At 43.5% G+C, this 25585-nt stretch overlaps 2 long non-coding RNA genes across 2 annotated transcripts in view; both read right to left on the bottom strand.

Moving 5' to 3' along the window:
• Positions 1 to 25585, bottom strand: part of LOC138688658 (uncharacterized) — a 34881-nt gene that overhangs the window by 4235 nt on the left and 5061 nt on the right. The window contains exon 2 of the long non-coding RNA XR_011327543.1: positions 3260 to 3301. This is a non-coding gene — a long non-coding RNA (uncharacterized lncRNA). The remainder of the gene's footprint in view (positions 1 to 3259; positions 3302 to 25585) is intronic.
• LOC138688853 (uncharacterized) lies at positions 15410 to 19988 on the bottom strand. Its single transcript, XR_011327659.1, has 3 exons — positions 18754 to 19988; positions 16558 to 16668; positions 15410 to 15948 (listed from the first exon to the last, which is right to left on the bottom strand). It is a non-coding gene; the product is annotated as an uncharacterized lncRNA (long non-coding RNA).

Genomic DNA, 25585 nt, shown 5'->3' with positions numbered 1-25585 from the left:
GACTGTCTTTGAAAACCCCCCAGGCCCTCCTCAACTGAATACTGGGCTCTTCGCGTACATGATTGAGTTCTGCATACCACCCATACTGCCTTTGAATTTTCACTGACTTGCTTTCAGGGTCAGTGGCCCACCTAGATGCCTGCAAGCAAAATGGACGTGCCAGGAAGCACAAACAAAAGTCTAAGGACACAGTCACTCTGGTAATCACCACTCCTGAGGAACTTCTGCTTGAGGGGCCCGTTGTGCCCCGTCCCCAGCAGGGTAGTCAGTATGACCAGGTCAGAGGAGCAAAGCTCTGCTTGGCACTTCTCACAGCCACAGCTGGATGGAGCAGGGGACTGGTAAGGGATAGAGACCTTCTTCCACATCCCATCTATTTCCCTTCTCTCTCACAGAGAGCAGAATGGGACTTACTAGCTCTGATAATTAACAAACCCAAAGGACCACCACTGAACAAGTACCATGACCAGCTCTGGCGTAACCCGATTGTAATCGCTTCTGCTTGGGCTTGCACTGAAATTGGCTCTCACGTATCTCTGTGGGACCAGTGCCTGAGAGGCAGAACTGAAAGCGCTGCACATATCTTTTGGAAGAATCAACACTTGACAAAGTGTCCTGAAATGTGTTTCTCTGCCAGAAGTTATACAGCACCAGGTTGAACTGAAAATTCCTTGTTGCTATGGTTGCCACTTGCTCTAAATCTCTTTACTACTCCTTGTTGAACAGCAGCAAAGGAGAATAAAAACATATACAAGGCTTGTAATTGCCTGGTGCATATTTTAACATTTCTCTTTGGTGGCTGCTTTAAATTATGCAGTAATATTGCTGGCAAGTTTCTCCAGTCCCTCTTCCCTAAGAGGATACATTTTACAGTGCTGAAATTGGACACTGGGTGTAAGAATCACACATTTGAATATTTTTTTCAGTAGCAGATGTGTCACATGCAATGTATTACAACTCAAGCTGTAAAAATTAAGTGGCATTTGCATTCATTAAGCATACATGAAATCTAATTCCATTAGGTCCAGCAGCATTAAGGTCTGTCTGTTGCTGCTGATGTTATAGTTTAAGGACATTATATTTTCTGGCTAGATTCCGTTTCATAACCTAATAAAGCCAGGAATTACATCCTGGCTTGATGCCTTTGCAAATCCAGCTCAGCGAACATGCAACATGAAAGCTGTAGATGTAAATTATTTATATTCATCATTGTCCAAAATATTAATTTACCAAGAAAGGTTTAACAGATTAAGCAAACTACAGGCACCATGCCCACAGCAGAACTAATTTAAAAGACAACAATATGATTTGCTGAATCCAAAACTCACTTCTAATCTTCCCACTTTGTTACAGATGCGATAGAGAAGAACTGTTAACATTTCATCAAGGCTTTTTAAAGAATCAAAAGCTTACAGCTGCATTTCAGTCAACTTCCCAGAAACGTTGATCTGCACAATCCCCCAGGAAAATCAGGGATACTTTACTTTTCAGATTTCAATGTTTTTAGCTGATGTAGAAATTAGGTAAAGAAAAGGAAGGCAAAATGTGAAACAATTTTTTTTATAATTGATTCTGCTGAAAGGATAGTTTGGGTGCAGTACTACAAGCCCAAACTCAGCAAATAAACCAATGTGGACAAATCACTTTGGTCTGCATGTAGTTTCACAGAAGACATCATGACCGAGAACACAAGACTGCCCTCCTTACTACTCTGACATCAAATCTATCAATTAGAAAGCATGAACTGAATTTTTACTGGCACTTTCTGTGAGATGAATCCAGGTGCCAGTGCAAGTTTTCATCCACTGTCCTTAATTTCCAACTATCAAATTAACAAGGGTTCATGAAGTAAAAGTGCTTCTCTTCTAAAGTCTTTGATTTCTTCTCTGATCCTTAATGGCATTGGCAGGCTAGTCCTCCTGTTGGAAGTACCAGCAAAATGTTTATTTCTAATGAGCTGAACAACAAACCTATTTCCATGGAGATATGAGAAACAGAAAGGGTTTACTTAATTATGTACAAATGATGCCTTATTTTCCTGTAAGTAACTTACCAGTGGTCTAAGATGTTATTTTTCAGAAATCAAAGTTCTCGTCTGTATCTACAACATAATTTCGACGGCTTAAGTGTCCACCACAGGCAAGAGATGATTATTTTTGCCTTTTCAAGGACTCCTTATGGACAATCTTATCTTTGTTTCACTTTAAAATGTGCTAAGTGTATATATTTTATTTATATCTATAAATGAAAATTTAAAATGAAACTAATCTCATGTCAGCTTTACTTCCATTTCCAAACCATTCCATCCTCTCTTTAAAAAATCCCTCAAACTACCAAGCTACCTTTGAAATTCTTCAGATCTAAGCTAAGTCACCTGTATCTTTTTCCATAGTCAATGGAGAGAGATAAGAACCCTCAGAAAACAATTAATCTCATCTGAAAATAGGTGGCTTAGACAAGAGAGCTGAGCCATTTTGGAGGTCACTGTTTCCTTCTACGAAACCATGCATTGGACAGCTTAGATCACTAACTCTCAGAAAGCTCAACTTAACTCACATCTCACTTGGTAGCTACTTTAACTGGAATCTACTTTGAGAGCACAGTCTCAGCAGTATGTTTCTTATTAATTTATTGCAACATTGTGGGAAGAAGCTGTACATCTCTTTATGAGTCACCATAAACAATTTCAACTGTAACAAAAAAGCATGCAGAGGATGACTGAGCAACAAATGGTCCAGGCTGCTTTGTAACCAACTTAGAAAAAAAGCCATAATGTAAATTCCCAGTCATATTTAGGAAGAAATTAAATAAACATTGTTTATTAAGTCAGAAAAAAGTGATATTTTATTTTCTGTTTTCTAGTTTCACAATGGTGTCTGTCTAGAACTTGACAGACCACAAAATATGAACCTATTTCTATGACACTTAAAGCTGGAGAAATGCAGAAGGCTGTGATCAGAGGCCCCAGCTGCTTTGCACTGCAAAAATGATACAAAACATGCAGAAAAGGCCCTTCAGGGGAAACTGAGTTTACTCCCATCTACACCTTCTCTGCAGCGTTGGTCTGCATCAGCTGATCCCAGCCCTTCCACCACAATACTCTGTGTCAGACCTGTGTAAAAACATTTGCCTGGATGCATTATGGACTCTGAGCTGGGAAACATTTCAGGCCAGGGTGCTGGTGGAGGGGAGGGAGATTTTTCACGGGTACTCATGGCCCAACATAGGAAACTGCCCTTCATTTACAGAATGCACTTACTTTCCTTCTCCTTCTCTCTCTGGCCCAGCACAGAGCTCCTGTCTATAATGAGAGAAGCGTGTTTTATGTAAATCACTTCCCAGTAGTCACACATTATTAATGCAGACAGCTGTAAAGGGAGAAACCCATGGCATTTAGCAGAAAGAACTGTTAATGAAAATGTCATTAAAGAAGTCAATCTGCAAGCCATGAAATAGCCCCTCTACCTTTTTCTTTTTTTCCTGTCTTAACACCTCTGCATCTCTGGGTACGTTTCCCTGAAGTCAATAATTTTTGGCACCAAGTCACAGCTTTACCTGGGGGGAGGCATCAGTTTCTGGCAAACTGGTCATATCTGAGAGGAGAAATTATTTAAACGTTGTGGAAATGTGTCAGAAATACATTAGGTAGGTATGGAACTACATGGCAAGGCTGAGGAAGCGGAGACTCCAGTGACTGGCTGTAGGTTAGGCAATTTCCAGCAGCACTGATCTGGAAGTTGCGATGTAGCCCCTGCTTTGCTACGTATTTTGCAGAGTTGATGACTGAGCATGTCACTTGCTTAGATCTTGCAAGTCCTTCATGCTTGTAACTCATACTGTTCACTGGAGTACCTTTCTGGTCACATCTATGTCGTGGGGATCTACTTAGCTGATTCAAAAAGCCTAATCCAACAATTCTGCTAAAAATTTCCTTATTCCTTCAGACCATTTATGTCTCAGCATAATGGACTATATTAACTAAAAGCAACTGTCTGATAAACTGACTCAAACTGGCAATGAACACCCCTTTTTTTTCTCTGTTTCCTGAGGACTTTCCATTTCCACATTTGAATGTTCAGGGCTTTCCTTTGGAAAAAGCAGCTGTTGCTATCAGGGAGAGGTCACTCTGGTCTGGGTGCACATTTGCTGATCATGGCTCACAGTCATAAGTTACAAAGGAATTAGTTACCTTTCTCCTTAATTCTGAGGGCTATCAGGATCTGCATTGTATGCATGTGTTTATATTAAGCCAAAACAATTTTGTGGATAAAGTCAGCATCTTTTATTAAAACAGCCACCGTACTTAAAAAAATACCCAAGATTTTAGGCACATAGAACATGATGAAAGCTTATGTCCAAAAGTCTGTCCATTTTTTTCCTAAAAATACTATTGGTGTATTAAAAAATAATACTACTCTACTCACAAACCTTATCTCCCTTATGACCTGACAGAACTATAGCTATAACAGCCTAAAGTGCATGATCACAGGATCATAGAAGGGTTGAGGTTGGGAGGGACCTCTGGAGGTCACCTCGTCCAACCCTCCTGCTCAAGCGGGGTCACCTAGGGCTGGTTGCCTAACACCATGTCCAGGTGGCTTCTGAATATCTCCAAAGACGGAGACTCCACAACATCCCTGGGCAACCTGTGCCAGCGCTCGGTCACCCTCACAGTAAAAAAGTGTTTCCTGATGTTCAGACAGAAACTCGTGTTTAAATATACTGTTTAAACTGTGTATTGACCCTTATTTGTGCTCAGTACACACCATCCTGGCTTGCCAGTACATTCCTTTTCCCATCAGCTTGGAAACAGATTCAGGCTTTTACACTGCAGTATTACAATCCACTGGTGGCAAAAGGGAAAACGACGATGAGTCTCTTTTTTCTCAGCATAGAGTGGCAATTCAACACGATGTGGCAAAAAATGGCAAAAAAAAGAAGCATCGTTTCCCCATTCTGCAAAGAAGCGGAGGCACAGAGAGACTGCCACCAGTGTAAGTCTGTTCCCCTTTCCCCTGTTACTGTACTTGGCAAGAAGAAAGAAAGAGTACTGAAAATGTTCACACCAGGCAATAATAGACAGCCAGTGACGGGCGGGGAAAAGCAAAGCAAAGCTGTTTCTTGCTGAAGTGTTAAGAAATAAAAGAAAGTCCAAGAGACAGACAAAATGTAACCAGCATTTCAGAACGCTGCTCTTTTTGCCTTTGAAACTTGCACCCCAGTTTGGCAGCTGGCACTGGGGAAGGCCACTAGTGCGTCCCGGCTGCCACGGGATGCCCGTGGGACAGCCGGCAGTGCTGTGTGATAGCCCGCAGTGATTTGCTGCAGCTTGTCCCTGTATCTGACTGCTATTTATTGTGCAGGACACATACAACGTTATGCCTCGGTGGATGTACTTCACTGTCATGCCTGATCAAAAGTGTTGCCTTGGAGCGATCTTAGCTTGAGAGAACCTCAAGCAGTTTTATAAGTAAGAAGTCACCCCAAGGTGACACTTGAGAGGAACAACATTAAAGTGTACTCATCTCTCTTGTGTACCTGGCTACTTCAGAAGCTCACAAAGACTAGCTCTGCTAGCTGGTACTCAGAGAGTAAAAGGACCTTTATGCCCTTGTTCATGTTGTATCAGTGCTTCCTGAGTAGAAAACTAACTAAAAATGCTGACGCTAGTCATGAACACTGGAGTTTTAAGTAAAGATAGTTAAGTAAAAGATTTATTTTAAGCATATTTAAGTAAAGATAAAAATATGTAAGCTAGTGAGCTCACTCTTTCTCAAATCCAGAGAGAAACCAATGGCACAGAAATCATAGAACCATGGAATGGTTTGGGTTGGAAGGGACCTTAAAGATCATCTAGTTCCAACCCCCCTGCCATGGGCAGGGACACCTTCCACTAGACCAGGTTGCTCAAAGCCCCATCCAACCTGGCCTTGAACACTGCCAGGGATGGGGCATCCACAATCCCTCTGGGCAACCTGCCTCACCACCCTCACAGTGAAGAATTTCTTCCTAATATCTAATCTTAATCTACGCTCTTTCAGTTTAAAACCATTACCCTTCATCCTATCACTCCACTCCCTGATAAAGAATCTCTCCCAATCGTTCCTGTAGGCCCCCTTTAAGTACTGGAAGGCTGCTGTAAGGTCTCCCCAGAGCCTTCTCTTCTGCAGGTTGAACAACCTCAACTCTCTCAGCCTGTCCTCATAGGAGAGGTGCTCCAGCCCTCTGATCATCTTCACGGCCCTCCTCTGGACCCACTCAAGCAGGTCCATGTCTTTCTCATGCTGGGGGCCCCAAAGCTGAGCACAGTACTGCAGGTGGGCTCTCATGAGAGCGGAGTAGAGGGGGAGGATCCCCTCCCTTGACCTGCTGGCCACACTTCTTTTGATGCAGCCCAGGATACGGTTGGCTTTCTGGGCTGCAAGCGCACATTGCTGGCTCATATTCAGTTTTTCATCCACTAATACCCCCAAGTCCTTCTCTGCAGGGCTGCTCTCAATCCACTCATCGCCCAGCCTGTATTTGTGCTTGGGATTGCCCCGACCCGTGTGCAGGACCTTGCAGTTGGCCTTGTTACACTTCATGATGTTGGCACAGGCCCACCTCTCAAGGCTGTCAAGGTCCCTCTGGATGACATCCCTTCCCTCCAGCGTGTCGACCACACCACACAGCTTGGTGTCCTCGGCACACTTGCTGAGGGTGTGCTCAATCCCACTGGCCGTGTCACCGACAAAGATGTTAAACAGACTCTTCAGTCCTGATCTCAAGGCACAAAACAGATTAGTTATACACAGAACAGTCATATACCCATGCACACATGCAGGCAATCCCCTTGAGCAATGCAAGCTGTAGTCCCACAGGGATTTTCCTTCAACTCCAGGGAAATGCCTCCGTTGTGCATGGAGGTGTGGAGCAGAGATGCCTGCACTAGCTCCAGAGACAGCAAAAGTACAGCCAGTACAGGGCAACACAGCATCTGCACTAAAACACCTGGCTGACACAAGCCACGTGCATGTTTTCCATATGCAGGGCTGAGGCATGATGCCATCTCTGCACCACATTGCTACTGTTCAGCACAGAGATGGTCTCAGTGTGGGGAGAAGGAAATGCTCTCCCCTTGAATCCACTGCATGCAAAGAGCAGACAGTCCTTTTGAAATATCCTTCTGGTCAGTGCTTACAGTGTTACTACCAAGACTACACTTTCTCTCTCCTTAATTCAGTCTGCCTACAGCATCCTCACTAGTCTTTCTAAATTGATTTTTTCCCCATTGGTACAGTACCCACAAGCAGACAAACAGATTAAATTATCTTTATGCTTTTGTCTTTTTTCTTGCTAGGCTTATTCATAAAAGTAAGGATCAAGTATTGTCTTATAGCCCTCAGTCAGCTCTGTGTCCATCTGCTGAAATCAGGAACACAAATCCCAGATGATGGGCTGCAGCCATCATGGGTTAAAGTGAGTCTCTTTGGCAAAATAAAAAATGCCATTTCTCTGTTAGTAGCTGAGATAGGACTTGTCTTGGGCAAAAGCACTTGGGATGGGACTGCCAGTGTTATTTATCTCCTCAGTCTGACAAACAGCTGAAGGGAAGGATTTGTTAAAGATTCATCAACCTTTCTCATTTGTTTAAGAGCTGAGAAATCCCATGCAGGAGCCCTCTGAGCAGACCTCTTCTGAAGGCAGGGGAGAGTCCTCGGGTGAGAAAACAAGTAGGACACCTTGCTTAGGAGCCAGAAGAGCTAGACTTTTCAAATGGTACCCATTAGAAAGGAGAAAAGCAGACCACCTTCTCCTTTCCCAACCAGGTCAGCAGGGGAATCCCAGGTCTATGCTATGCTGGAAGTCACACAGACACTAGAACAGCCTCTCTGCTTTTACAGTAGATGCAATTTTTAATCTGGTCACGTGGATCTCAGTAAAGCCACCAAAATTATGCTTTGTCATCAGCCAGCCCCAAACCTTTCTGTGGCATCAAGTACTCTAATAGATTTCTCTTAATTTGCTCTACTAAAAATGGGAGAAAATAGCTATTTCCTCTCATTTTTCATCCACATGGAAGTGTAAATTTTTCAAGCTTTGGAAATTCTCTTTCTTTTTACTACACAGTGCACCAGGGTCTTGTTCCAAAGTCCTCGAACTAAAATATAAAAAACGTATATCAGATACTAGCAAGCCATATAAAATGTACCACCCTGAAAAAAACAGGTGTTTGGAAACCCCCCAAAAGACTTTGCAATCCAAAATACAATAAAATTAATTTAATTTTTCTGAGCTCTTTGAAAGATCCAATGGTGCCAAACACTTAACAGATAAGTTCATGAAGTTCTTCAATGAATATTTTTTTTATCAGAAAGTAGCAAGTGACTGAAACAAGTGTTTTGCAGGGAAACATAGCAGCATTGCCAGAACTTTTGTCAGGAATGATTTTTCATCTCTAGGGTGTGATTTATGGTCAAAACCCGAGAAAGGCTTAGAATTGACAATAGCCTAAAGTCCTGGGCTCTCACAGACCTGAACTTAGGACCCCTGTGTACTAGGCAGGTTCTATAAATCACCAAGCTATTAACTACCTACCAAAGTCAGCCTCTCACTTTCACAGGTTGGCGCTGCTCCATTTTGCATTAAAAAAATTGAAGACTGCAAAGAGGATTCCTGATATTTCTGTGGTCAGAGCACTTTTCTGGAATGTAGGAGGCCAGCAATGTTGAATCTTTTTCACCTGATGTGCGTTGATTAATGAACTGTTGGATATGCTAAGTGAGGATCTTTCTTTCTTTCTTTCTGCTTTTTTTCCCCATAAGAACAGAAGGAACGTGGTTTCAGCCCTATACGGAACAGAAAAGGGTTTGGTTTTTTTTAAACCTCAAAGTTGTGTACAACTAGACAATCATCTCTCACCCAGCTGTTAGAGATGACTCATCCCTGTAAGATGGCTGTAATTTTCTTTTAGGACATTCAATAGCTTCCAGGTGAGCAGCAGTGCAGCACATAATGGGGACGTCCTGAAATGTAGGGGCTTCTAAAGCAAGCCCAGATTAAATGAGGCTCCTTGGAGTTTGGGAGCAGATATCCAGGTTTAACGTGGAGTTAGAGGGACAGAGCTGCAGGAGCTGAGAAGTTGCAGGGTTTATACTTTGCCTGTCTCTTTACCAGGGCTCTACTCATGCTCAGGGGGATCAGGATTCAGGAAAGAGAATTTTTTTTTAAAGCAGCCTGCTCCAGATATGGGCAATGACATGAAACATTTGTTGCAGAGGGACCACACAGTTTCACAGTTTGGGTGGATCTAGGTGGCATTTTAGCCTTAAATCAACCTTGGGATGTAACAGTTCATTCTAGTCTAGTGCCCCTGCTTTCACCTTACCACAGGTTAACCGGGGGCCATCATACAACCAGTTATTGTTTCATGTAACCAGCAATAAAACTACCCATCTGGATCACTGCACACTTATATATCAACAATAGGACATGATTTAGGAGTCCTTGGTCCTGCTGTTTCAGATATGAAACCGCAATGGAGCATAGCCATCATGTCAAAAACCGCTCTTGGGGCCAGGGTTTGGGCAAAGTGCAGTGTACCCAGCAGATTTCAGCTTCACCTATGCAAATCAGCTGTTTCTGAGTTGTGCCATTACAAATACAGTCTGCATATATACATATATACATGTACAACTAAGTGAGGCAGGAACAACTGCCTGCATGCAGCCTGGAATTTTTACCTTTGAGCATCCCAGGATGGCTCAAAGGATGGGCAAAAGAAGCAGGCTACCTCCTGCAGCCCGTGGCCAACAAGGTAGCTGCACAGTCCAATTTGCTGTGTATTGCCATGTGAGCAGAGCTGAAGGACTGTGTAGCATTAAACTTCTCACAGGTCTTCCCAGAGAACCTGAAATCTCCTCCTTCTCCTCAAGCCCAGGCAAACCTGCCTCCCCAAGCCCTGAACAAGGTGCCTCTGAAATGGTCAGGTCTTAGGTCCCACCACCTCCAGGAGGGAAACATGTCACTTCTCTTGCAGCAGGCATAAGAGCGTATCATGCCTGGATGTATATTGTCACTCTTGTCCCTTCATTCTTTCACCCGCATTTCCTCAAGCAGTCACAGAAAAAAAAAAAGAAACCAGTAACTTTATTAACACTACCTGCTTCACATGTAGCCGGAATATATTCTACTGAGAAAGTATTCGCTTTGCAGATTAAAAGTCAGCTGCACAATTCTTTAGGATAGAATAAAACTGAGTCCCCTCCAAGCAAAAACGCACCTGGGTGTCTAGGGATCTCCTGAAAATCTCCAGTTCATCAAAGCACTGAAATAGGTAGAGAGCTGGGAGAAAACATGATGAAAGTAGATGCTGATCTACCTTTTCCAGACAGTCCCCGCCTACATCAGCCCCAAGGAAGAGCATGTAGCTGCCCTAGCATTCCTCCAGCAATTACTTATCCTTTTCTTGAAGACTTCAGATGGTTGAAGGCTCACCATCCCTTTGAAAAGCCAGTGGCAGTTGCTCTTCCCCTTTCACTCCTCCAACATAACTGTTTTAAACTGGCTCTTACAAACATAAGATACCATTTTTCTTCCGAAAACTTCCTGTGAACATGCAATAACTCTTAAGACCTGGGAGTTGCACAGAAATCCTCTGGGATTTAAATGGTGCTGCCTTCATTTCAGGTGTGCTGGCTGACAGCTGACACAAACTGACAGTAAACATGAAATAATACAACTATGTTTATCTGCACATACTGTTTAGCTTGTGGCCATCATCACTGCAGATAAAGCTCTCACGTCCCATTTGAAGAGACAGGTAAACAGATTTAGCTTAAAATAAGAATACCAAGCACCTATAGTATTTCCTGTGTGACAGACTGTATGTGTTTGTGCATATGTGTATGACAGTGTTGGAATATTTTAAACACTAAACTGCCACATCCAGAGATTGGTAAATTAAATAATCATTCATTAGTTACCATAGTGATGCAGATGCAATCACAATGAACAAAGAAGGAATAGGGTGGGCGGGGGAAACAACAAATGCTGACAGGAGCAAGACCCTGCATTGATTTTTGTTAATATGTTTTTATTTATTAAAATCCCCTGACTGCAAGATCTTTTTCCATATTCATTAGTGTTTCACCTGCCTGCAATGGGAAATGGCAGATACTCTGATACAGCCTGAAAGATCCAAATCCTGAGCTGGAGCAAGTTGGTATAGCTCTATTGACTTTGGCAGAGAGCAGCCAGTTTACGGCAGCTGGGGATCTGGCAAAAAAAGAGCATCTAATTCTCTTTAGCTTCTGCAGCAACTGAATACTACTGCATCCTCGGCTACTTTGCAACTTCTTACAACAGTGCTCTCCAGTAAACAAGCACAGACAGGGAGAAGCTGGCTCTCCCAAAGCCAGCCAGTGGGTTCAGCCGTATAACTGTCATTAATTTCAATGGCAGCTATATAGCTCAGTCTTCTAGTCAGCCTTGAGAATCTCACCAATAATCCCTTTTCCACTGATAAGAGAAACAGCATGGAGTTAAGAGTAGTGCTCATCAGGCAGGCTTTAAGCAGAGGGGGACATGCTGCCTCGCCCAGGCCCGTCGGTCCTCCTGCTCTCAGGCAGCCCCGCACCAAGCGGCGTCACCCAGACCCCTGCAGCACCCAGGCATGAAAGCAGCAGCATCCATCTGAAGGAAGCTAAACGAGAGAAAGAAAGAGGACTCTGCCTTCCTTTGGGTCACTGGCAAACATGCCCATGGTCAACTGCCTGATGATAATGCTAAGTGACTGGCCTGCTGAAAGGCCAATTAAATCTTCTGAATTTATTTCTGCACATGTGTTTGGATAGAAGAGAGTGTGCTGATAGATAGAAACTGTGCTGAGACTAATGCCAAGGTCTGGGCTAGAGGACAGAGTCTTCCCCAAACCAGGACAAACTGCCTCAGCCCTGTCCTCTGCTGTACTTCCCCTCGCCTGGCCTGCGATCCTGCAGAGTAAACCAGAGCGAAGGGCAGTTTGCACTGAAATACCAGTGCTAGCACCTGACATGGTTACAGGTCTCTTTTTTTAGCCCACCACCACTTAATTTTCTGGTGATAAACCATGACAAAGGAATGGGGCGGACAACTGGGGCAGTAACAAATCGGACACAGCAAGCACAAGAAAGACACCAGAGCGCGTGTGTCAGACATGGAGTGGCCTTAGAACAAATCCCCACCACAGCCTGAGTTTGTTGCTCTTTGGGTTTCTGACACTTGTCCAACACCAGCATAAAACTCCCAAAAGCTGTGACTAGAGACAGCTTTTGGCTAGTGATTCTCAACAAAGTCTATGTAGAATGGGTGACCTATTGCAACCCTTTTTACTAAGTCAAACATATCTTCCATATGTTGGAAATATTATGCAGATGCTCCAAGAAAAATCATTAACATCTTAGAGGCAGAAGTGAAAGTAGGAAACTGGGCAGTATCGTGCCCAGAGGTCTGCCTGCAGTCCATCCTCACAGTGCTTGAATGTTTCTGTCCAAAATGACCATCAGCGACTCCTACATCAGTTACCACTAACCACTAGGGCCAACACAGCACATTGAATGAATGAATCTGGGCATCCTCCTCTGAGCTGCTTTTTCCAGATGATATCCACTGCAAGATCTGGCACTCTCCAAAATGTAGGAAGCAGAGAGCCAGGCTGAGATCCCTTCTCCCAGCTCTGGATCTGTGTTGTAAGAAAGAAAGGCCACAGAGGCATAAAGAAAGCCCCAAAACATCCAGTGGCTACCCCTACTGCAAACAGTGTAAGATGCAGCTGCAAGTACCCCAGCCATCCCCCAGCAGGCACTTGCAGGCAAGCCCCAAGCCGGAGGTGCAAACGCAAGACTCTGTGCAGTTCCACGGAGGCTGCTGGAGTATGGCTGATGAAAGGACACTATTTTCTGCAGCATGGGTGCAAAGCATCCTTGCTGCACTTCAGATAGCAATTCAGTCCCATGTCTTACACTATTAGCCAAAGACAGCTGATCAGTAATGTCTTAAATCCTTCAGCATCACATAGCTTTCATTTAAAGGGCCAGTGTTCTCTAGCCCTTTAGATAAGTACATATTATTACATCTACTTAGACATCTTGAATACAGTAAATAATAGCCATCTTTACATAGAAACCTTCTTGACAATAGTCCCACTGGAAATGACCAACCTGTTTTATCTGGAGGTACAGGAACCAGTATTAAGCTTTTACGTACTTCAGTGAAAAAAAAATACCCACTTCATTGCTATACTGTGAGCTGTGAGAGGAAAGAAGCTTATGTTTACAAATCATATTCTGCGTTACATTTTAGCTGATTCTAAAGACTATATATAGTCTGAGTCATGTAAGCAGACCTCTGCACAGAAGAGAACAGTCTCAGGTTGCTGGTCTGCATTTTTTTATTTCTATTATACGTGTAAGTGACTAATAGCCTCAAAACAACCTCTTCGCATTCACAGCACTCTGAAAAGCACAAAACCTTGAAAACATGGTTCGTCTCCTCTCTCGCTTCCACAGGTACTAACCGGGAGTAATGCGGCTGAACACAAGAGGAAACAAACATCTCCCACGTGCTCCTGCGGCTGCTTTGCCCACACTGCCCTGCGGACACCACCGCTCCCCAAGGACGTGGCCTTTTCCCAGGACTCACACCTCTGGCAGAAAATCTGCCTCCCCCCGCAACAATCAGGCAGTAGCAGATTAAGCAGCTTCCCATTTCCCTTTGCAGCGAAACAAGCACCTCTCCGCCACCGGGCTCCATCCATAGGACTTGCTGTTCTCCTCAGGCATCAGTAAAGCTTGGGCTCTGAACACTCTTCCCTGTATGAGACGTGTTCCGCGCTCTTACCCCGTGAAGTTGTATAATGGAACCACATATGGGGAGCACGCTGACATTGTTAAGGTTAATGATATAACAACAGAAAGCGCATTTACAGGCAAACAGATTATAATAATTGCTCAAGTGAGCAATATGAGCAACATATTGCAAATTGGCCTTCAGTGTGCTGCAGCAGCATTGTCGTCATCATCCTATTTTCACAACAGGTAGTGCGCTCTCTCTGATCCTGGGGGACGTGATACTTTCCACAGAGGCTCTCTGTACTTAACTGTTGACCACACGTAAGACAAACATGCACCCTATAGCTTACTGTATACCCTAAGGAACTGTCGGGTGCCCCTCCTGCAGCTTTGTGGCATTCAGAGAAGGGCATGATGTGGTTTCAGCATTGCATGTGTCTTGCCTTTGACTTCCCAGCCAAATGATCAGCTACTGATTGCAGATGTTTGGCAGCAAGAGGCCTTCAGTGTGAGCCCAGTGAGGCATTAAGTGCTTTAGCACCATGCGCTGAGGAGGCACAGAAAATGAAAAGTGACTAAACCAAGAGATTCCCCTCCCCATCCGAAACCCAAGGGGGGTTGCTTCTTGATTTCTTTACTTGTTAGTCCTGTTTCTGGATCTTTTCAGTAGCGGTCATGACTTTTTAATGGTTTTGTGTGATGAAAGCCTTTGACAAGAGCATGTGTCACAGAAAGCACAGTGGTGAGCCATGGCTTTCATATATATGTTAACCAGCCTTTACAGCATTACGGGGCCTGGGTGACACACGAGTAAATCAGTTAAGCTGCAGCGAAGTACACAGATTCTGTACTATACATCAGAAGACAGAGGAGCATGGGACTGAAAGGCGAACAGCCAGAGAGCAGCCAGATCCACGGTGTCCCACAGCACACGGTTAATAGGGAAATGCTGCTGTGCGAAACACGTGGGACACACTCTGCTGGGGACGGTGCTGCTGGGACCACGGCATTGGGAAAGCATGCTGTGAAGAAAAGCCTTTCCAACCAGACAAGGGTTTACACGCAACTTAATGCTGAAGTGAGATTTCAGGACAGCTTGAAGTGCTGAAGAATATCACGTTTCTGCTGCAGATAGCCAGATTTGCCCACAAGCAAAATTCACTCAGAGACATATACAAAGTGAATTTGCTTTTCCCTCTGATAACGTCGTGTGTACCCACCCCCCACATAAAAGGAATCTCTGGCTGGTGTAAATCTGCCTTTGAATGAAACTCATGCCTCTAAACTCCTTAGGAGCTTTTTTTGAAAATCTGACTCTAAAAGTCCTGGTTTCCACCGAGATAACAGTGGTCTTATTTAGAAAATTACAATAGACTCAGCATCTGTCCACATTTGCAGTCTCTAAGGAGAGCTACCGAATAAATGCAAGTATTCTGCTTTGTTGTTTTTTTAATTCAGGATTTTCTACAGAGGCTTAAAAAGTATCGTCTACTATAACACAGAATCTTGAGATGAACAGAATAGAATAATACGAAATCAAACATTTCTAAGGTTTACTTTTAGAGCCATTTATTGGATTTCTATTTCTAGGCTTCAATTAGAGTAACATAATTTGTAAAAAGCTGAACAGGTAATCAAATTGCAATCAGCAAATCTTCTTTAAAAAAAGGACAGAGAGAGAAAAGATTTGAACAACAAGCTTTACAGATAGAAGAATAGAAGTAAATTCACTTCTACAGCCGCATGGGAAAATCTAGATGTAATCAATTCAGGGTAGAATTTAATTAAAAGACAGAGCAATGGGATGGGGGACAAAATTCAGGTATATAGGAAATCTTTGAGAAATACTCCTATGAGAACACAGTAAGATCATTGTTATTCTGCTCATACAGTTGAATCATATCAGTAAGCAATCCATATACATGCATCATCCGACTTACAGGGAAAAAAAGATAGACTCATTTTCTCCCCCTACCCAAGTAGCTCCCAGCTTAGAGGGGTTAAAAGACCATAACAACTGCTTGATAGCATTCCAAATATTTCTGTGCCTATCCCCAAAATAGTAACTGGTGTATCAATTCTGCTTTATCTGAATCTTAACTCCTCACTGGCCTGCCACATAATTTTGGTTGAAAATGACCTAGAAATTAAGCATAATAATAATTACAAAAGGGAGGGAGAAAGATAAGGGACACTCAGTTTTTTCTTTAACTAAAACCCAGTACTGAGCTCCATGAGAAACAAAATCTATTCGGTAAGGCACAAGTGTACAAGTTAATGTACACTACAAACAGCAAATTATGTAAAACTGCATCAACTATTATATACTTGCTATAATCAAAAGATTATACAGCTCCCTTAGAAAACACTTGGGAAATGCTAGCCATTGAAAGATGGTGTGAGGAAAAGACATGGAACATAACAAAAATGGAAAAGAGTCTGATGTAGCTCAGAAAGTGTTACATTTGATTTGAAAAGCATGCAACACTCAAGCATAAAATGCTAAGAGATAAATTCATTAAATCCATCATTGCAAAGTGCAGATTATATACTGCGTTTCATTTATTGGTCTTTTTTCTGCCAGGACACTGCAGCATATGATGGGCCAGATCCTCAGCCAGTGACAGTTGTTACCAACCCGTGACTCAGCTCAGGTACCAGCACTGCCCACGGGAATGCTGAGAGTGGACCAAACAACAACACATAAACAGCTCAACACCAAGGGCATGCAAACAGAAACAAAAGGCACCTGGCAGGTGGGTCAGATACCTCCAGCAATCTGGAAACAGCACACAGTAACTTCGTGGCCATGCTGCAAGTCCAGACGAAGGCCAAAAATTTCAGTGTTTCAGACTTCCACCTGAGCAGAGAACATTTTGTCAGGATAATAAATAGGCTTTTTGTCACTTGTAGTAGTGAGAATATGCAGGAAGATTTTCACAAGGCTGGTCGGTTCTGCCAGCTGTGTGAGGTCACTCATGGTGTGCTACTCCCTGGGGACTCTTCCAGTGCAGAAGCAAGTACAGCCAGTGGTCCCAGGCCTCTCCGCAGCGGACTTTTGTGGTCACTGCCCAAAATATAAATAGCTCCTATCCATCACTGCCACTCCCTGTGGGCTACTAACTCCACAGTGTACGACTTCCCAGCTCCTTCCCTGTGCCTTTACAGAGGCCTCCAGGCCACGCTGTAGCATGCAGCTGCAGGAGGAGGGAATCTGTGGGTGAGAACTACCCCCGTCCACATCAGACCTATTTTCCAGATAAATATAGGGTTGTCTAAAGAGTAACCACCAAGATTTTCAGATAAACTAAAAACCAAAACAAAAACCCAACCCTAATTTCAAAACAGTTTTACTGCAATACACCTGTGACTCCTGCACACGTTCTGGAGTTCTGCACCTGTATGTTTAAAACTGGCCTGTGCCCCCATTGTACAAGGACAGGGAGCTCAGTGATGGGCTGTAGGGAACCCTTGAGGCTAAGTAGTGAGAAAAAAGACTGTCAGAAGGAGGAAGTAAAAGTGAAAAACAAGGAGAAACGTATCCCCTAAACGTTCAGTAAGTTTCATGCTGTCCTCATAACACTGAGGTAAAACATTTCAGGCAGAAATCTAGTTGTCTAAGGTGAGAGTGTTCCTTCAAAACTCAGTGTCATGATGATAACAAAGAGTCTCCCGTTTGTGTTTTCTTGGCAGAGGTTTCCAACTTTCAAAAGGAAAATGAGAGAATTTGCAAAAGAGAGATGAAAAAGTTTCTCGTTGATATATGAAGACATTGTTCTGTTTTGTTTAAATGGCCTTTATAAAATGTTCATTGCCTATCAACTGACGTATTAATTATTGATAGGGGAAAACCAGCAGGCAGCACTGCACTCAGTTTGATTGAGGGTGGGGAAACATCCTGGCTTGTACCACCAAATGCAGAAAGTGCTCGATCCACAGGAAGCTGTCCCAAATGCAAAATCATTTTTAAGGGGAAATTTCCACAGGAAAGAATGACACTGGTAAGAATAAATCCTGTTCCTCCCTCAGTCCCACTTTCAGTAAATGTGTATGCTAAAGGGCTTTTACTTCAGTTGAAACGGTGTATCACATTAACATGCTTTTTTAAACTTGTATTCTAACTGCTAGGAAAACAAAAGTGAACAAATTAAAAGCACTCAAAAAGAAATGCATGGCAAAAACCCTAACAGCCAACAAAAGGTTTAACACAAAGCAGAAGAAATACATATATAATGTAGATGTATACAATATTTGCTGGAAGCTAGCTGGGATTATGGATGTGCTGAAAGAGCCACAGTCAGATTTTGCTTAAAATCAGATTACAGTTCAGTGTGTTGTGGGTTAAACTGCGTATTACAGAAACCTCCTAGGATTTTACACCTAAACAGAAAAAACTCATGGCACCAGCTATAGGTAAGAAATTTTGCCAGCATGGCAAAAAGTTCAGCTGAATAAAAAGTCGAGTTGTACGTTGTGTGCGTGCTGGATAAGCAGCGGGTATTGCCCAAACCGAGATGTGTTTTGAAAGTTCACTCCCAAAGACAACACTGGGGATGGTGTTTTTTCCAACCTAAAAAAATCCTTCCATTGATTTTCTTCCCTTTAAAGAAATCACATGCCTACCACATTTCAAAGGAAACCGTCCATCCTGCAAAAGCTCTTGTTTTTCTGCTGTTGCTTTTCCCTGGGTCTCAGTAGGGGTGCAACTACACACTTGAAATGTGTATACAGCAGGCCAGCACATTGCTCACCCACTGTATAGTCAAAATCCCTGCAGGCAGGCAGGCAGGCTGGCCTTAGTGCTAACAGCAACTGCAGAATAAGAGATTCAGAAGTGTTAATGAAAGCCCAGCTGAAGAAACTGGAGAATTTTTCAGACACTATAAGAAAGCAATCTGTAATCAGGTGTATAATTACACATCATGGTTCACACACAAAGTCCTACCTAAACTTCTGGCCTTCCTGTTCTTCTCTTCACCCTAAAATCTTCCTATTTCTTTTCTTCTTTTCTCTCTTTTCTTCTTCTTCTACACAAAATGTGCTCTTGGCCCTTTGAGTAGATTTACAAGATCTACTCCTGACCTACTTTTCTATTGTTACTCCTGCAGCTCTCATCAAGAAACTTGGCAGAACCAAAAGGCTCAGTAGCAAGGCAGCGAAGTCCTCTAATGAGCTACATCAGTGAGCAAACCTTCCCTAGCTTCACCCTGCCCTTGTTTCAGTTTCTTTGTCATTCAGGTCAGGAGCAAGCTCTCAAAGGAAGAAGCCTGATCTCCCTCATGGAGCAAAGACTCCGGAACCAAGCTCTTGAATTTAACCAGAATAGCAGCCCATGGAGGACCCTAGGAGCAAGCAAGGACGTTTTGAACTTTTAGGGAAGAAACCAAATTCACTCGTCCTATTTGGAGACTTACAGCTTTGAGCAGAAACATCTGATTTGGTGTACCACTCTTAGAAGTTGATAACATGACAAAACCTAACAATAAATGCAAAGATACAAATACATCAAGGACAAGAAAAAAGGACAATGTGGTTAACTTGGATATCACACTTGTCCGGAGAGGTAACAAAGAAAGTGACAGCGAAAATGAATAGTTTTGGGTTTTTTTCTGCTCATTTACTTTTTGCATCTGGCAGAACTTTGTTGCTTTTCACTCTTTCATCTCTCAGCTGTTCTCCATTCCTGCAAGATAACCCATACATCAGGTGCCCACGTGTGCATACAGCTCCCCCAGGCCTGTACCCCAGCACAGAGAGGCACCCCATCAGCCAGCAGGCAGGATTTGCAGCATGATTAATATGTTTCACCCTTGCTGAAAAGGTCCTTTACAAAGCTCCACCGACCTCTACCATTCCTAACTAATAAAAGGAAAAAAAAAACTAAGAAACTGAAAGGAATTTTAACAAGAGAAGTCAGTGCATGCTCTTTTTTTACAGGGTGTTATACTAGAAGTGGAAATCTTTTGCAACTTAAAAAGCAGCTAGACATGGAGCATGACCAACACCAACACTTCTCACACTGGGGAAGTTTCAATTCCAGATCTGGAGCTTTACATTATCTCTAGCCTTCGCACATCCTGTTACTGCATCAGGGCTCCAGAAGGTGCAACCACTGGCACAATATAAAGGAAAGTTTTTGGTTGTCTGGGCAAAGTTGATGTTTCCAGCTTCCCTAGCATTCTTGCTAGGTTACAACTCTAAGTACTGTTCAGGAAGAGAAGCCCTTTATTATGTACAGTACAGCACAGTTTATTTTCTTCAAGCAAACACAGAATATGTGAAAGTGGCCAGAATTACTGCTGTAGAACCTGAAGTACATTTTCACCCACAGTATGAGTAGACTCACTGACACCATGAGCTGCAGTTGGTCTCTAAATTATACTAATACATATCTTGACCGTGATGCAAAAGGAGTACCTCTCAGTGACGCACAGAATTTCTGGCCAGAAGGGTCTATTATGATAATTTAGCTTGGTCTCCTGAACAGCACTGGCAATGTCCATTCATCCTTTCAAGAATACCAGCAGAGGAACCAATTAATTTTGTTTGTGATGGCACTTGTCATTTGCAGAATGCCTCCTCTCGCCTACTAACGACTTCAGAACAGCAGCCTCCCTTCTCTGGGGCCAAGCCCTTCAGCCCTCCTTTCTCCGGGGCCAAGAACAGCCTTTGGATACCAGTGATGGAGTTACAGAGCCACACTCGAACCTGTGAACAGCTGAAACTCTCTGTAAATAGTTATCAGTTCCCTGTGTGATCCAGTATGTTAGTGACAGAAAATCACAATCAGCCTGTTTTCTCTTAGCTGGCTTTAAGTACCTGCAAACTGTGATTTCCTATTCTAGAAAGACCACATATTCATGGAGCTGTTAAGCTGACAGCCTCACTTATTTAAGCTAATACTGTCTCCTTTTTGCCTGTGTGATTTCAGAGGAGTTTCCAACACACTTCACCACATCTATGCAAATATCCTGCCACAAATTATATTGATGATATATCCTCCAGCTTGCAGATAAGATCACAGCACATTGTTTAAAGATCTGCCTTTTATACAGTCAAAGACTGTGCCAAACAGCAGTACATTACAAAGCAAAGCCTTTGTTTATAAAAGAAAAATATAACCCCCCACTGGAGATCATCTTGCTGTGTACATGGGAAATCATAGGAGTAAAATTAGACCAGTATAGTTTAATAATTAAGGTTATACTTCCAGGGCTGACATTTTTCTTGAACGATACACTTTTTCCTGAACCCCTTAATCTTTTTTCACAGGGATTTAAGCTAGAGTTTTTCACTTTGTGTTGGGTCAGCTAAGGTTGTACACATGGTCACTAAGAGACGCAAGGTTCATCAGTGGTCCTCAAGGTATATCAGCATCTGTCAGCTGTCTGCGCTTGTTCGGATGCTCAGGGTTGAGCTAATCACCAGATTTGGAATGGGGAAGCAACCCTCTTCCAGATTAGCTCATCAGAGACTGCTGGTTTTTGTTTGTCTTCCACTGCAGCATAGTGCATGGTCCGGAAGCGTCTGCAAATGTCGCCCAGCAAATCTCCTGCTAGCCAGGAGGATTTATAAATGCCCTTGATCTCTCTTGTTCTCCTCCTGTGACACAATTATTGTGGCATTTGGTCTTCTAGCACAGACTTAGAGTCTGTTGTGAGAAGCCTGGAAATGTACAGCATCCCAGGGGGCAGATGAGCTACAGCGCACAGGACTGCAAATCCGCAGCATGCCTTTCTGCATTTTGAGAGGCATTGACTGGATGACTCAGGTGGTGCTCTTCAGTCCTATGTCTTTAGTTCACCTGTGTGGCTGATCCCTTGCTCTGGAATGACTGCCATGGAGGGAGCTGTGCAGGTATTGTGGATGTAATTTACCTGCATATCTCTAGATGTACATGACTACCCCTGAGCTATTGGCTCTAGGTTCACTTATAGTGTGAGAAGTGAAAGAGAGTCTTTTGGTGTTCATCTCTATTCATCTCTATGTTCAGTCTGCAGTTGGTCAGATGAGTTCCACCTGCAACAGCAATGCCGTTTCAGGCTGCGGCTTTAACTCCCAGTGTCAATGTAAGCAGTGTGCTGGGCTTTGCTTTACACTCTGGTTGTGAAAAAGACTCTTAAAATTTAGTGTAAGAAAAACAAAGCGATTGACTGTGCTGTTTGCCTGCCAACCCTATGAAAGATCGAAGCGTAGAGATCAAGATCACCCCACTCAACTGTAGACATTTAACCAAGCCAGCTAAACAAGCCTTGGTTCCTGTACAATCAACAGACAAAAAGAGGCTCCTCAGAGAGGGAGTCAGTTACTCTGAAGGTCTGACAGCTCTGGAAGAGCCTCTCTCCCTCCCTGCAGCAGAGGGCAAATGTGACTAGGTTGCCTCCGCTAAGCAGGATGAATGCAGGCCTTACAGTGGAGATGAATAAACTGGGAAGACATACAAATGAGAGGAATCGAGAGCGAAACGAAAGCTGCTGCAAAGTTGACATCTGTTTTCTGCAGCGTGTGTTTCTCACACACAGATTTGAGGTGCAGGGGTTGCACTTTGCTCACCCCTCGCTGAGAATTGCACACAGCCATCTCCTCTCACGTGGGCTGTCCCACCAGTCAGACATTCCCACACCATTCCAGGTCTCGGCGCCACGTTCTCGGTGCATTCAGGAGAATGAGCCTTTTTCCTGTTCAAGATCAGCCTACAAAAGCACAGCTGAGTTTTCAGAAAGTATTTTACCCCCTGCCTGCTTGCAATGATACAGACAGCTTTCAGCAGAAGTGAGAAAGTATGGGGGGGAAGGAATCCTCCTCTGAGAATTTCCAGTGTTAAGGCCTTCATGAAAGATGTCATTATAAAGAAATGAATGAATGCATTTGTCAGCCTCTGGGAGGTTTCAGAGTGGCTTCTATTTTTATCTCTTGTTATCCCTTGAAGGAACTGAGAACTAATATTTGCGATGCCTGACTGAGGATATTAATGTTTTCAAAAAGCTGCCATTCCTTCCAGGGCATGGAATAGAGTAACCTGTTTGGGTTTTTTCACTGGTTCGTCTCTTGAAATGAAATTTCTGTGACTGTGTTTCCCCTAAGACATGCCTGCAAGACCATCCAAACTTTCTATTCCTGTCTATTTATCCGGTATCGAACCTTAACAAATCTGAATGATGTGTGACCAGCTAATACATGTCCAAAATACATTTCTTTTTATTTTCTTGCAGTATTTTTGCTATGCTATGCGCTATTGTTTAGTCTGGACTTACAGACAGCCTAGAGACCACAAGTTCTTGTAAAATCATGATATGTATTTACTGAAGATAAAATGCTGAGAGGAAGAAAAAAAGAAGAATGATAAGGATGTTTTCAGAACAGAAAAATCTCATGGCTAACTGTTATATCAGTACCAAACTCTCTGAGTGTAATGATTTGCCTGCCTGAAGCACAAATATTTCTATTTATAGTTAGCAGAGTGGGAAATCATTAGTCCAGTTACCGGTACATTCATGCCTCATACAAGCATCCGCAAATATGAGACGGCTTTTTGAAAAATCTTCACCCGCTACTGCAAGACTAGATGAGACTTGTCTAAAAGACTCTTTATGTTGCATTTGATGAAGCAGATGGGTCACTGCTGAGCACACACTATTACCTTGCCAGAGGCTAGGTCTATCGTTAGAGCAACACTTCTGGCCTCCATTGGCCCGAACAGCAAATGGTCAGCAGCAGAAATAGAGACTGGAGACCCCATCAAAAGGAAATGGCAAAGAGCTCACTGTGTAAGATTATATTAAGGACTCTTCCTTTATGGAGCAAAGTTTTCATATATATTTTCGTTCGTTGTGTTTCAAATTTCACTCCTCACGACATGAAACCATTACCAGCCTAGTCACATGCTCACTGTCTCAAGACTTAGTGTGGGGAAGAAGATGAGACACTGCAACCTCTGAGCGCCCTGCCACAGAAACAGGGCAGGCTTGTATTTTTCAGAACTTTTTCTTCTTGATTATTTCCTCTGCAAAATTAAAATAAGCAATTTAAAGGCAAATTTGAATTAGCATATTGAGGACAGTTTATTATTTATGAGATGGAAATCAGGATCTTGGATGACTGAACTCATTAAAGACCATTTGGAATAGTTCCCATCTATTTCTTCCACGGTACCCACACAACAAATAATTCACACAGTAATTAATGTCACGTCTTCCCAAACAATACATGCTTCCAACAGAAACTGTTCAGATAGGAAATGCAAGAAACTGCACTGACATAGCAAGAAGCTTAAAATACATACCAGCAAAACCAGGAAACTTTGTGTTAGGGCAATCACAGCTGCCTTAGCTGAACTTACTGGGCCAAAGACATCCCTGAATTAGCTCAGAGAAGGTCAGCGGAGTTAGACAAGGGGGCAGTTTGGCCAACCAGGCCTCTGCACTGGCACAGCTCTCGTCTGACCTTGTGTCAGGGGCTTACAACAGACAGCACTCTGTCTTTCTGCCCACGCAGACTACATGGTGTAGCACAAGAGAAACAAGCCTATTTTATTCCCTAGCTGTAGCCCACAGGGCTATTTGCATAGCAGTGAATTAAATACTTTTCCAGCATTGCGACTACCTGTGAAAAGTTCCTACAGGCATAGCTGTGCTCTGCAACAGAGCGCAGCCCTGGGATCCCCCGGACGGGGCCAGCCGAGGAACCGGCAGCAGGACAGCTGTGTCAGCACAGTGCCGTGCCTGGACTAGTCCTCTCAAGAGCTGGGGAGATAATTAGCTAGGCAGGCTGCCACATTTTCAGCGCCTAAGAGCCCTGCATGGCAACACGGAGAGCTACGCAGATGCACCGGCCTCTCAGAGCGTCTCCCTTGTGCTGCAGTGCCCACTCCTGAAATGCAGGAAGGAACTGGTCAGGACTTGCAATAAGGAATTGCTCACTTCCAGCTGCTCTTCACTCCTTGTGAAGGGCTGGTGGCCTCACCACTGGGCTGTGGTACTGCATTTCAAGGCAAGCAAAACAATCCCGATGACAGCCACTCGCCATCGCTCCCCAGGGCAGGAACCTGTGTGCTCTGTGCATCCCAGAGGTTCGTTCCCTTCCAGGGGGTACTTATCCACTCAGCATCTCTATGTAACACTGGTCATGTCTTATGAGAGGAACTCAGGCACAGAGACATTCGATCTTCCTGAAGAAACCTATGGCAAAAAAGAGAGTTGAAGCCAGATCTCCAGATTCCCACATTTATCATCCTAAAACACAGTTTATTCTTTCCTTCTAATCAATAAAGCAATGTAACAGGCCATGATTTTGCCCTGTCCATACATTTAAGTTTCAGGTCACAGCCACCACCATGGTAAGTAAGAGTCAGCAAGTTACGGACATTAGCAGGACACCAGTGGGAAGTACTCCATACTTGCCACCTGGCAGAGTAAGAGTAAGGACAGAAGCTTGAAGGGATGAAGTGTGCGGGAGGGACATCGCTGTTGAGATGGAACAAAGCTGTTAGCCAAGAAAAGGACCTCATCTTTATAGTGGAAATCCCACTGCCAGGCAAGCCAGGGACAAACGTCCATTAGAGAGCCATTTCTCTCACAGTCCAACTCACTGAACCATGGGATCGCTACCATGCCTCCTTGGAAAACAAGAAGAGACATGAAAAATACAGGGCTAATTGGTTCCTCTTTTTGTGACCTCCAGAAGTAGCTTCATACCTCCTGTACACTAAGTACTTCTGCCCCCTTCCTACCCGGCACAGGCACTTAAGTATCACTCAGCCTCATGCACAACCAGTGAGT

The sequence above is a fragment of the Haliaeetus albicilla genome, chromosome 13 (genome assembly GCF_947461875.1).
Source record: "Haliaeetus albicilla chromosome 13, bHalAlb1.1, whole genome shotgun sequence".
NCBI lineage: Eukaryota > Metazoa > Chordata > Aves > Accipitriformes > Accipitridae > Haliaeetus > Haliaeetus albicilla.
The sequence above is the reverse complement of the archived record's forward strand: the minus strand, read 5'-3'. Positions and strand labels throughout refer to the sequence as shown.